The following is a 13560-nucleotide window of genomic DNA, read 5'->3' as shown; positions in this document are numbered from 1 at the left end:
GCTGAAGTGGGACTACCTGTGGGCAGGAAGTGTGACATGCCCATCTCCTAGCCCACTTCCCTAGTTCTCAACATGATGCCTAAGGAAGGGTGTTCCTTGAGTGTTTTCTGTATGAAACACTTCTGAATGCATTCAAAATGCATGATGTTGTTGTTGTTTAGTCGCTAAGCCATGGTTGACTCTTTTGCAACCCCAAGAACTGAAGCCTGCCAGGCTCCTCTGTCTGTGGGACTTGCCAGGAAAGAATACTGGAGTGGGTTGCCATTTTATTCTCCAGGGGATCTTCCTGACCCAGGGATCAAACCCATGTCTCCTGCATTGGCAGGCCAATTCTTTACCACTAAGCCACCCAGGAAGCCCAAATGCATGATAGGTATCCTTTTCTCCTTGGTTCTCGTAGATCAGGTCCTGCACAGAACTAGAACAGTGATTTCCAGATGCCTTATTTTTCTTTTAATAGTTCAGCAGACCTTAACCCATGTCTTCACCTATCTCTTCACTACCCCCTGCCCAACCCCCACCCAGTGTTTAAGCTGGGGAAGCACTTTGTTTGTTCTCCCTGGAGGGTTACAGCCATGATGTAATACACCTAGATCCCAGAAACCCCATCTTCCATAAGTGGACTTCCGCAGCCAGCCTGAGGGGTGATGCTGCACTCATTCCACTGGTCCAGGCCTGCCTCCAGAGAGCAGGGGCCCTCGATGCCCAGGCATGCCTTCTTTATAGTGGCAGAAATAATCCCCAAGCAGCTCCCAGCGGGCTGTGAGGAGAAGTTTTCCAGAAACATGCTCTTTAAGATGGTCTGATAAAGAAAATATAACGTGTTCCTTGGCAGGTTGCAGACATGGATGGGCAGAATGGTGTAAGGTTGGAGTCTCCCAATGTCTAGACACTGTGACCCATTCAAAGTTTTGAAACATTTTAAATACAAGCCGTTTTACAGTGTAAAGTGTGACCCACTTGGAAGTTGTCAGGAGCTTCTAAGTTTGCTCCCTTTTGTGGCAGCTATAAGAGGAGTCCAGACACTGCACTAGTGAGAAGAGATTCCCTGGCCTGGAAGGCATGTGAGATCCTAGAAAGAACTCCTCTTTCTCCTGTTTTCTGCAAGGCCTTAAAGCTCCTCTTCTAGGGAAGGCATCTAAGTGTCAATATTCTGGGGCTTGTCTTCTGGAGCTGGGGACCCGTGCCTGGACATGGGGCTTTGCCATGCAGCTGTCTTCTGTGGGTTGGCACTAGATGTCCCTCCTCCAACAGGCAGATCAAGGTGCAGTTGACCAAATGGATCTTCCCTTAGGAAAAGTCAAGGTTTGCTGTCTCCCTTGGCTTTGTCACACCTCAAGTTTTTCATCTGAATCTAGCTATTCCATTGGTAAACTGTGAGAAATGCCCCATATATTGCATATATTAGATAATACCTTCCCCCCACTTTAAACAAATCCAGAGACACTTCACTGCTCATCAGCATTTCTAATCAGCTGCAGACAATCTGTCTACATTCTAACTTAATATAATTTGAGGTAAAATTAAGCAAGAGTGATAGTTAATCATTTGAGCCCCAGATTTGGGCAGGTCTGGGTTTGAAATTTAGTTTTGCCTCTTACCAGATCCATGCCTTTGAGCAGTGGGACTTTCACTTCATCAGAAATGGGGAGATAAAATAGTTGCTGTCTCATAAGTTAGTTTCTGTCTCATTTAATAAGGATATATATATAAATCCCCAGGACAGTATCTCAGTAAATATTGGCTATGACACTTCAGTTAGCCTCTGTTCAGTTCAGTCTCTCAGTTGTGTCCGACTCTTTGAGACCCCATGAATTGCAGCGCACAAGGCCTCCCTGTCCATCACCAACTCCTGGAGTTCACTCAGCCTCTGTAGGCATCCTGACTTGGGGATAAAAGCATGATTTGATTTTATGCATTTATTCACTTGGCAGATATTTCATGGCACCTCCTATGGGTCAGGAATTATGCTGACCCCTGGGGATCCAGTGCGAGTGAGGGAGAAAAGGCCCTTGCTTTGGTGGAGCTTGCATTCCAGAGGGAGAGACACACACTGAACTAGTTGATAAATGAAAGCAAGGCTAGGGTTGTGAAAAGCACTGTGCGGAAAATGAATGGGGAGATGTGATGGAGCAAATGGGGTAGGGCTGGGGAGTTGTCTCCGAGGACTGTGAAGTCTGAGATGAGACCTGATCACAGAGATCTGAGGGAGGGCATCCCAGACTGCAGGAGCTGCAAGGGGCATCCATCTGAAAAGGGCCTCTGTGCTCCCGTGAACACCTTCTCGGGCCCCTAAGGAAAAGACAACATGGGGAAGGAGATGTTAGGATAATCTAAGCCTGCAGTTGACAAAATGTCTGAAATATTTAGAAAAATACAGAAAAAGCGCACTGACCGTTGATCTAAAGTCTTCTCCAGGTCAAACAGTGAGTGTACCTGGGAGCTCAGGGGCAAGACACTGGTGCAGGGGACAGCAGCTGGCTGCCTCCTGCCGATGGGGTTCATCTACCTGCTGAACATTCTCTGATAAAGGCAGTATACCTGCCCCAAGGGATGCAAACCACTCCCAGCCTTTGAACTGGTGGGGTCACAGCCTCCATGTCCCCTGAGGGACTGGACCACAACTCTCATGGTTCCCAACGCTGATTTTCACTTCCAGGACTGCTCGGGAAGAAGGAGGGGAGCAGAGGATCTGTTAGTCATTGCTGTTGTTATTGGCTGCTCATCCTGTGCTAAGCTAGGCCCTTTTGTGAACAATTCTGCAGTTTACTAATTCCATCCCTGTAACAACCATAGTTGGTAGGAACTGCTCTTATTCCTCTCTTATGGCTGAGGAAAGTGAGGTCAAGAGAAATGAGTCGAATAGGCTGCTGTGCTCAAAGGCATACAGCTGATAGATGGCTTGCCAGCTTCAGAACCTGCCCCTTACTTTGTCCCTGGATGTGCTGTTTCTTGCTGGTGTTCCACTGAGGACAGGTAAGTCTTTGCCTGTTTGCATGCCTGAACTAAGCCACAGTCATCCCATACCTACCTATAGGGCTAGAGACCCTATAAAAGGAGAATATGAAAGGGGCCAGTGCGTCCTTGCAGTATATTCTTAGGTGTACACTTAGCCATCACCTCCTTGCTGGAGAATACACCCGGGTTCTTGGCAGGGTGGTTAACTAGTCCACATATGTCAGGGGTGGCCTGGTGCTCCTTGGGCTCTCGGCCCAGCTCTGAGCTGGCTGCAGAATCAGCTGCTGGGTTCAGGTAAATAGTCTCTCCTTTGCTGACCTCAGAGCAATAGGAGTCGATGAACGTGGAATGAACACCTGGCCTCTTCTCATGCAGATCCATTACCAGGCCCACGGTGGCCTTTCTGTAGAGGCCAGCCCAGGACAAGGCTGCTGCCCACTGATAGAGTCAGCCTTGCCGGTGACCACGAGTGATCATGGGATGAGGTAGCACCAGTGGAGGAATGTCATGAGGGAGAACAAAGGGGCCAGAAATGGACAGCGGCCTCAACACTTGGGAGAAAAAATGGCAGTGAGAACAATGTAAAAGAATACTGGCTGCTGGAGTCAAGGACCTGGTAGTGACTGACTCCTGGCTCTGCCTTTTATTAGCTGTGTGATCTTAGGCAGACCTGAGTTTATGCTCTGGAGCTAGAATCCTGGGTCTGAATGCAAGTTCCTTCTTCTTAATTGTGACGTGACCTTGGATACTTCACTTAACCAATTCTGTGTCTCAATTTGCTAATCTTGGGTTTTGTTGGTTTGAATAAATTAACACATCTGGAGCATTTAGATCAGTGCTTGACATAGGCAGCCCACTCCAGTATTCTTGCCTGGAGAATCCCATGGACAGAAGAGCCTGGTGGGCTACAGTCCATGGGGTTGCAAAGAGTAGGACACGACTGAGTGACTAACTCTTTCAACTTTCTTTGACACAGAGTTAGACTTCTGCTAGCTTTATTAAGTCATATGACCTCTGGATCTCAGTTTCTCAACTGTCTACCAGGGAAAGCAATGCTGCTTTCACAATGGAAATAAGCTGGTTTACTTAAAGCATCTGCTGCAGGTCTGGCCTATGTGACATACCCAGTAGATGCTTCTCCTGAACTCAAGTGGCTCCCAGTCTTGGCACCTGTTGAGTGGAAATGTTTGACCTTGGGTGGATTGACAGCTGCTGGTCCCAGCCCTGGCTGGCTTTTCTGGGCTGGGAAAGTGTGGGTGGGTGCATAGCCTCTTCTGCCTTTCTCACTGGATTGAGTTGCCCATGACGGTGGCCCCTTTCAGATGTTGCCAAGTCCTGGATGGGAAGGGGCATCTTGCCATTGCTGTAGTTTTCCTACTGGGTCCTGCCAGTGCTTGCTGCTCTCACTGCCACCATAACAGATTGGCTCCAGGGGTACCTGGAGTATACTCAGGGCCTGCTGGATGCTCTCACCCCCTTTTTCTCCCTAATCATCCCTGAACACTTAACCTGGGTCAGGCTGGTTGCTTGGGGTGCAAAAGTGAGTCAGACATATCTCTACTTTTGAAGAGGTCACTGGAGGTCAGGTAGACTTGAAAAAAAAATGAAATTCATTGATAAATGGAGCAGTGGGGGGCATGGGCATTCCCTGCCTGCACCCTCTCTCTCCCTGACTACCTGCAGTGGTCTCTGGTGGTGGTTTAGTTGCTCAGTCATCTCCGACTCTTTGCAACCCCATGGACTGTCTGTAGCCCACCAGGCTCCTCTGTCCATGGGATTTCCCAGGCAAGAATACTAGAGTGGGTTGCCATTTCCTTCTCCAGAGACCTTCCCCACCCAGGGATTGAACTCAGGTCTCCTGCATTGCAGGCAGATTCTTTACCAACTGATTAAAGTCGTGGTCCCTGGACCCAGACACCTGAGTTTGAATCCTGGATCCAGCTCTTAAAAGTTACAGCTGTGAAATTGGCAGGGTGGTTATGAGTTGTTGTGAATAAAGGATTCTGAGTGCTGGCTATTATCATTGTAATGTTTAAAAGCAAAAGTTCACTAAGCAACTGAAAAGAAAGACAGAAAGTGATAAATGTGAACTTGTGTATCTATTTCTGGAGGCTAGATTGTGTATCTTAGCTCTACTTTCCCCCCCACATATGGATTATAACTGGCCCTAGAGTTTTCAGCTTTGAATATATCTAGACTTAGCCCATCTCTGAAGGCTCTTCATGCTATTCCTCTGAAAGGAATATGGGATTCCTAACACCCTTTTTTGGAATCTTGGAAGGTCCCATGGCTTTTGCTCTTCCAAAGGAAGGAAAGAGAGTCAAGGTAGCTGACTGGTCAAACCCGCCCCCCCACCCCCACCCCGCCACCTGCCATGACTAGAAATTCCTTGCTGATAACTGTGTACACCAAGATGTCAGCATCAGAGCCCAGGGATAAGAACTTATGAGATCCACTGAAGAAAGACCATTGGTGGGGAGAAAACCAATGCTATAAGAAGCAACATGTATTGTAAATGGTATGTTTGCTGCTAAGTCACTTCAGTCGTGTCTGACTCTGTGCAACCCCATAGACAGCAGCCCATCAGGCTCCCCTGTCCCTGGGATTCTCCAGGCAAGAACACTGGAGTGGGTTGCCATTTCCTTCCCCAATGCATGAAAGTGAAATCACTCTGTTGTGTCCGACACTTAGTGACCCCATGGACTGCAGCCTACCAGGCTCCTCTGCCCATGGCATTTTCCAGGCAAGATTACTGGAATGGGTTGCCATTTCCTTCTCCAATGCATGAAAGTGAAAAGTCAAAGTGAAGTCGCTCAGTCGTGTCCGACTCTTAGCGACCCCATGGGCTGCAGCCCACCAGGCTCCTCCGCCCACGGCATTTTCCAGGCAAGAGTACTGGAGTCGGGTGCCATTGCCTTCTCCGAATGGTATGTTTAGATGAGTCCATTTTTGTATATAAATTTTACCTAAAAAACAAACAAACAAAAAAAAAGAACTTCAATAATCATTCTTTTTTAACTTATTTTTTGTTGATTTACAATGTTGTATTAATTACTGCTGTACAGCAGTGACTCAATTATACATATAGATGCATTCCTTTTTTTTTCTTCCATTGTGCTTTATCATAAGATGCTGAATATAGCTCCCTGTGCTATACAGCACCTTGTTGTTTATCCATCCTATGTACACCAGTTTGCATCTACTGATCCTAAACTTCCTTTGCTACTTGCCTCCCCCTTGGAAACCCCCAGCCTATTCTCTGTGTCCCTGATTCTGTTTCTGTTTCATAGATGTGTTCATTTGTGTCGTATTCTAAATTCTAAGTATAAATTATAAGGTATTTGTCTTTCTGACTTCAGATAGTAGATACTCTATTTACATCCATTTTCCTGCAAATGGCATTATTTTGCTCTTTTTTATGGCTGAGTAATATTCCATTGTATTTCTGTATCACATCTTCTTTATCCATTCATCTATTGATTGACATTTAAATTGTTTCCATGTTTTAGCTATTCTGAATAGTGCTTGGCATGAACATGGGAGTGCATGTATCTTTTTTTTTTTTTAATTTATTTTTTTACTTGGCTGCATCGGGTCTTAGTTGCAGCTTGCAGAATTTTTAGTTGTGGCATGTGGGATCTAGTTCCCCGACCAGGGATCAAACCTGGGTCCCCTGCATTGATAGTGCAGAGGCTTAGCCACTGGACCATCAAGGAAGTCCCACATGTATCTTTTTGAATTAGAGTTTTGTCTGTAAAATATGCCCAGGAGGGGGATTGCTGAAATGATATGGTAATTCTACTTTTAATTTTCTGAGGAACCTCCATACTGTTTTCCACAGTGGATGCACCAACTTATGTTCCAACTTACAGGGTATGAGAGTAACCTTTTCTCCACCCCCTCTCCAACATTTGTTTGTAGACTTTTTAAATGATGGCCATTCTGACCTCTGTGAGGTGGTACCTCATTGTCGTTTGGTTTTGCATTTCTCTAATAATTAATGATGCTGAACATCTTTTCGGGTACCTATTGGACGTCTGCATTTTTTCTTTGGAGAGATGTCTCTTTAGGTCCTCTGTCCATTTTTCACTTGGGTTGTTCATCTTTATGTTGACTTATGCAAGTTATTTGTATATTTTGGAACTTAAGCCTTTGTCAGTTACAACGTTTGCACATTTGTTGTTGTTCAGTCACTCAGTCCTGTCCGACTCTCTGCGACCCCATGGACTACAGCACACCAGGTTTCCCTGTCCTTCACCATCTCCCGAAATTTGTTCAAACTCATGTCCATCGAGTCGTTGATGCCATCCAACCATCGTCCCCTTCTCTTCCTGCCTTCAATCTTTCCCAGCCTCAGGGTCTTTTCTAATGAGTTGGTTCATCACATCAGGTGGCCGAAGTATTGGAGCTTCAGCATCAGTCCTTCCAGTGAACATTCAGGGTTGATTTCCTTTAGAATTGACTGGTTTGATCTCCTTGCAATCAAATATTGATTGCAAATGTTTTCTCCCATTCTGTAGGTTGTCTTTTAGTTTGGTTTATGGTTTCCTTTGCTGTATAAAAGCTTGTAAGTTTAATTAGGTCCATTTGTTTATCTTCATTTTTACATCTATTGCCTTGGGAAACTGACTACGGGTATAATTTATGTTAGAGAATGTTTTGCCTATGTTCTCTTCAGGAGTTTTATGGTGCCATGTCATATGTTTAAGTCTTTAAGCCATTTGAAGTTTATTTTTGTTTATGGTGAGAGGGTGTGAAAAATTTGAATAAAGATTGAACTCTTGTTAATTAGATTTGCATCCTGAAATATTTGGGAAGAAATGTACTGATTCAGCAATTTCACTGAAATGCACCAAAAATTAAGATCAACTGATGAATAAGTAGAGAGGTGGAAGGATGATAAGACATATGATAAAGTGAGGAGTATAAAATCTAATCATAGAATCTAGGTGGTGGGTATTTGGGTGTTCACTAGAATTCTTTCAATTTTTTAAAATATATTTTAAAAATTTTATAGTAAGATACTGTAAAAATATTTTAAAGCTACTAGATTGAAAATAAAACCAAACGAAAAAGCCCATAATGGAAAACTCTTTAAGTAGATACTGGAAATATTTTCAAACATTTAAAATAATGCTGGAAAACTGGATGTCAATATAAAGAAAAATAAAACTAGTCCTTTATATATTCTGCAATTTATTTCCTTTTTTGAATTATAAAATTTATATATTTATATAATATGTGTGTGTGTGTATATATATATATATATATATATCTTTATTTAGAAGGATGTTGCAGACAGTGGGCAAAGCAAGTGAAAAGACCCTGTGTGTGCTTAGGGAGACCAATGTGGTTGGAGTGCAGAGAGGGAGGGAGGCTGGGCAGGAGCTGAACACAGAAGGGAGATTGAAGGGCAAGGCCTTGTAGGGTCTTGAGGCCATAATACAGTCTGATTTTGACTTCCGTGTGCCGTGAAAAGCCATCAGAGGTTGTGAACTGGGTGTGACGTGATCTGACTTTAGAAGGGCCACCCCAGTTGCTGTTGGGGGTGTGGACTGTAAGGGACACGAGAGAAAGCAGGAGGCCAGGTAGTCCTGCGACCAGGGTGGAGGAGGAGGACGGTATCTTGCATCAGGGTGGCAGCATGGAGGAGGTGAAACTAATCAGGGGCAGACTCTTTTCTGAAGGTAGAGTCAACAGGATTTATTGGCAGGATTGGTTTGCGATAAGAGAAAAGGAATCTAGGTTGACGCCAGAGTTTTGGCTCCAGGAGCTGGAAAAGTGGGAAGTGGAGAAATATGAACTGAGATGACCATGACTGGGAGAGGAGCAGGGGGTGGGGGTGGTGGGGGATGATGTGTGATCAAGAGTGTGATCGTAGGTCTGGTTTGACATCTAAGATGCTTACTAGAGCAGCTGAGAATGTCAGCAGGCAGTTGTTTATCCGAGTCTAGGAGTTTAGGGGTTGGGGACAATTTTGAGCATCATCAGCATGAAGAGGGTACTTCAAGCCATGGAAAGAGGATGTAAAATAAAGAAGGGAAGAGGATGGAGCTTGAGCCCCAGGTGCTGCCCAGTGTGGAGGTGAGGAAGATGAGGGGAGTAGTAGAGATGCATGGGCGTCTGTGGCTGAGGTGGAGAGAGGAGATTCCAGAGAGGGAGTGTTTCAAATGCTGCAGTGCTGGTTCTCTGCCTCCGGTTTCCTTCTCTCTCCTTACCGTCTTTTTTATTGCTCTGGAACTACTTGTCCTAAACTAGTACTTTCATTCTACTCCAAACCCATAATAGCCCAAGTAGGGATGGTGGGGGGAACCATTCAAATCCTTTGATCTGACTTCCCAGGCCTTCTACCATCTGGCTCCCTCTCTGTCCCCTGGTTTCCCTTCAGCCCTTTCTTGTCCCACACAACACCAGGCTCACTTGAGCTCAGCCTGGCCTCCCCTCCCTCCAAGTCACCTCCCTCTTTCTCAGCCTGACATTTCTTCTGTCTCTCTTGAGTCCTCAGCCTCAGTTCTCCACTCCTGGACCATCTTCTGATAGGACTTTTTCATAACCACATTTGTCCCTTCCACACACATCCCCAGTAGTCGCAGGTGGTCCCAAGCCATCTAGCATTTCTGGCCCCTCTGGCCCCCAATCAGACAGCCTCCTGAGGTTTGGGGACGGGGACCTTCTCTTGCATCTTTTGCCACCCACAGAGGGGACTCAGTGGTCTTACATATCTTAGCTGAGAAGGGAACATGCTAATTCATAATAAGGCCCAAGGAAGCCTGGAAGAATTTTAATACATGATCATGATTTCAAGTACAACTCCTGGGATCCAAGGTTTGTTCTTACCCTAGTCCTGTGACCACAGTCAAGTTTACCTTCCCAAACCCCAGTTTTCTCATCTGCCAAATGCCCAGTTCAGGGTTCTTGTAGGAGAGAAATGAGGTGCCTATCTTACAAAGTGCTTAGCACAATAAAAGCAGACAGTAAGTGGGAGCTCTGATTTTTATTATTGCTATTATGAAAACTGTCTTTCCTATTACTCTTCCTGTTATGGGATGGACAGACACCTGCAAAGGTGGGACAGAGTTGGCACTGTTGATGATGTACTTTGGCATCTAAAATGAAAGGAGTCGTGGGCTTACTTGCTGCTGATCTCTAGGGGAGGTTTGATAGCACGCATGTCCAGACTTCAGGGAACTCATGCCTTAAATGAAGGAGATGCGGGAGGTATAAACAGCACCCAGAGGCAGGAAGCACGGCCTTGGTGATTGCACTTCTGACTCTCAAGTCCAGGGTCCAACCTGAGTGTACTTACACGGTCCAGGGGTAAGATGTTTGCAAATGAAACTGCCCCCCAAAATCCAGACCCCAGTCTCAGCAGTTACAATTGCTCAAGTGGGTCAGAGCACCGACTCAGGCTGAAAGGGAGGGACAGAGGAATGGAATGTTTCTCAGAGGAATTCGTATTATTTTTTGAGAGCAGACAGGGAGAACAGGATATCTTTCTTCACTTCCGCTCTGTAAGTTTCTGAGGTTAGTAAGTGGGGTGATTGTTACTCAGGAATAGCTGGGTGTGACCCCGATACAGGAGAGTTAGATCAGGGCAGGGCAGGGCCCTGTCAAGTCAGATGAGGGTTTGCTCCTCACTGGAGTGGCCTTTGAAGTTGCCGTGGAGAACCCGGTCTGGCCATCCCCACCCCCGCCACACAGAGCTTTCTCCATCCAAGGTTAGAATCGTAGGTGGCTGCATCTCTCGTGAGCTCCCCTTTCTCTGACCGTGGGGCTGTGAGGGCAGGTCCCTTAGGCCAGTGTGTGGGTGGGAGGCACCTTGGGTTTGATAACTCTCTGCCCTGTGATTCTGAACAAGCTGTTTGCACTCATGGTAACCCAGTAACAGTCAGGGCCTTCCTGTCTGGGTTTAGATAAGCAGCCCATCTTAAGAGCCGGTGAGGCTAGGAAGCCACGCCAGGAAGCATGAGGGCATGTCCCTGGACCCAGAGCACTGCACAGGAAGCTGGCCAGTGGGCCAGCATGCGGGAGGGCCGCCGCTACCAGAGAGATGGCACCACACGTGACATCGTGTCTCTCAGCTCGCTGCCAGGTCTCCAGAGGCACCAGAGAGGCTGCCAGTGTGCATGCCTGACTCCCCACTGCCCGCACCTGCCTGAGTGGCTTCCTGAGAGCTGCAGGGGCTTTAGCACCATCCGGCCTGTAAATTTCCACCCCAGGGAAGGACATGAAGTTCAGCCGAGATGCGGACTCAGGGCTTCGGGGCAGAGGCCTGTACTCAGCCTGAACCCGGCTCCGTTTGGAGGGCCAAGGTGTGCCCTGTGTAGGGAAGGAGCCCAAGCTGGCCTCACTTACTCCTGAACACATCCCCTGTGGCCTGGCCTCATGGTCAGGCAAGTGGCTTGGAGATCAGCCTTTGGACCCACGTGGCCTGGGTTCGTGTCCAAACTTGACCACTTCCTCATTAGGTGACCCACCCTGGGGCAGTTTCTGACTTCTCACTTCTTAGCTCAAATATGGGGACAATAATAGTACCCAGAGCAAGTTAACTTTTCAATGCCTCAGTTTCCTCATTTACAAAGTGGAGGTGGTGATGACAGGTACCTCATAGGGCAGTTGGAAAGCTGAAATAGATGGAATGATTAGGACAGTGCCTCGCAAGTAGAACCTGCTGGGTGTGATATAGTTTAGATCCTATAGTCATCCTTTTCAAGGAGCTGCAGCGCCTGGGTGAGTGAGTTTGTGAATGGCAGACCTTGATCCGCTTGCTCTCTCCAAGTGCTGGCTTTCTGCGCCCCACCTCCCTGAACTGTCTGCACGCAGAGCTCACAAACAAAGTGGAGGCAGAATTCAAAAGCGGAAATCAAGCCTCCAGACTGCTAACCCCTAGCTTAGCCCCTGGTCCTCTCGGTGGCTCCCTTCGGGGACTGATCCCTTTAGCATTCTTGGCGCAGTCCCAACACTTTCCCCTCGGCCCCCCGCCCCCACCACTTGTGGACTGGATGATGCGGCATGTCAGCAAGAAGTCAGTAGTGCTTTGGGGGTCCCCTGGGAGGGCACAGGGTCCTGTCCAGCCCGGTGCCTTGACAGTGGGCGAGGCCTCATACCCCCTCTTCCCATCATTTGATAAATAAAGAGCTGATTTTTCCATGTGGCGTTTGTCTCTCTCCACAAATGTGGAGGTCTAAGCATGGCCAAGCTTATCTATACAATGGACTTCCTGCTGGTGTTGGATCTACCCCGCTCCCCACTGTGTAATAAATTTATGTCGCCTGAGCACACAGATCTGCTGACGTCCGTGATCCTGGTGGCCTTGGCAGACCCCAGCTCCCCCAGCCTGGGTGGGAAATGCAGACATAAACCCTGGCTGATGTGAATCGAACGTCCCCGATTACTGTCAGGCAGCCAGAACTGGGTGGGCCTTGAGGGTGTGGAAGTTCCTTCATCCATCAAATGTTTATTGAGGCCTCCTGTGTGCCAGGCCCCATACTGGACATGGAGATAGCTTTTGTGGAGCTTTTCGCTGGCCTGGGAATCAGATGCACATAATTATAACACATGGAGCTTGGTTCTGGGGTGGCACTAAGGACAGGGCCTGTAGGAGGAATGTACAATCTGATTTGGGGCTGGGCCTCAGAGCTGACTTTTAATGAAAAATTTTCATTCCTTGGCACAGAACCCTCAGCATTGAAGCCCGGATGCATCTGGGAAAGGTGGAGAGTTCCTTTGGGTTGAGTTATCATGATGCTTTGCACACGTGGTCTGTTTGCACTCTGCCCACCATCCAGAGCGTTATCTGTGGGCAGGCCGGAAGAACCCTCTTCTTCGCCTGCTCCTCTGCCCAGGCACGCTGCAGCCGTGGTTTTCAGCTTCTTGTCAGAACTCCGAGTTCCCATGTTAATCATAACGAGTGTGTTCCTGGAGGAACTGGTCTTGCTCTGGCCAGCAAGCCTTCTCTCCTGTCTTGATAACATCTGTACCAAATTTTCTCCCTTTATATAATTAGGCCTGTTGGTATTTGCCTTAAGTATGACTGGTGTCTCTGAAATTTCAGGCCCCAAAGTATGAGCTGGGGCCCAGGGTGGTGGGAAAACCAAGCTTTCATTGGTGGGATTTCAGGTTTAGTTGAGAGGGCCAGAGACGGTACACCAGCGACTGTTTGCATGAGAAATGCACAGCAGCCCCCCAGCTGGTGGGAGTGGGAATCCTTGCCTTGCCCGGGGAGCAGTTCTGGGTCAGGCCTGGTAGATGGGAGAATGCAGGGGGCTCCCTTCCTCCCCTCCCTGCCTTTCTTCCCCCCACATCCTCCCGCCCTACTCCGTCTGTGGCCCTGGAGTGACAAAACTCAGCAAACAGGAAAAGATGCGCTAACTGCAAAGAAATGCAGTGAATCCAGACTTAACCCCAAAGCCAACCTCAGAGCGTCGGGGTTTGGAGTCTTGCTTTGAGATGCCCGTCATGGTCTGGCTATGTCCGAGCCGGAGGAGCTGTTTGGGGTGTGAGATAAAGATGAGAGCTGGGCTTGGGGGAGTTGGTTCTCTGTAGTCAGCTCCAACCAGAAAGGAAGCATTAGGTTTTGCCTACCCGCTGCCTGTCTCTGGA

The 13560-nt window shown here is 47.5% G+C and overlaps 1 protein-coding gene and 1 non-coding gene across 4 annotated transcripts in view; one reads left to right on the top strand and one right to left on the bottom strand.

Annotated features, from left to right (window-relative positions):
* Window positions 1–13560, top strand: part of MICAL2 (microtubule associated monooxygenase, calponin and LIM domain containing 2) — a 154734-nt gene that overhangs the window by 80568 nt on the left and 60606 nt on the right. The gene's annotated exons all lie outside the window — the stretch shown is intronic.
* On the bottom strand, window positions 6602–6674 carry TRNAD-AUC (transfer RNA aspartic acid (anticodon AUC)). The gene has a single exon. It is a non-coding gene; the product is annotated as a tRNA-Asp (tRNA).

The sequence above is a fragment of the Budorcas taxicolor genome, chromosome 15, assembly GCF_023091745.1.
Source record: "Budorcas taxicolor isolate Tak-1 chromosome 15, Takin1.1, whole genome shotgun sequence".
NCBI lineage: Eukaryota > Metazoa > Chordata > Mammalia > Artiodactyla > Bovidae > Budorcas > Budorcas taxicolor.
Note: the sequence above shows the minus strand (reverse complement) of the source record. Positions and strands in the feature narration are given on the sequence as shown.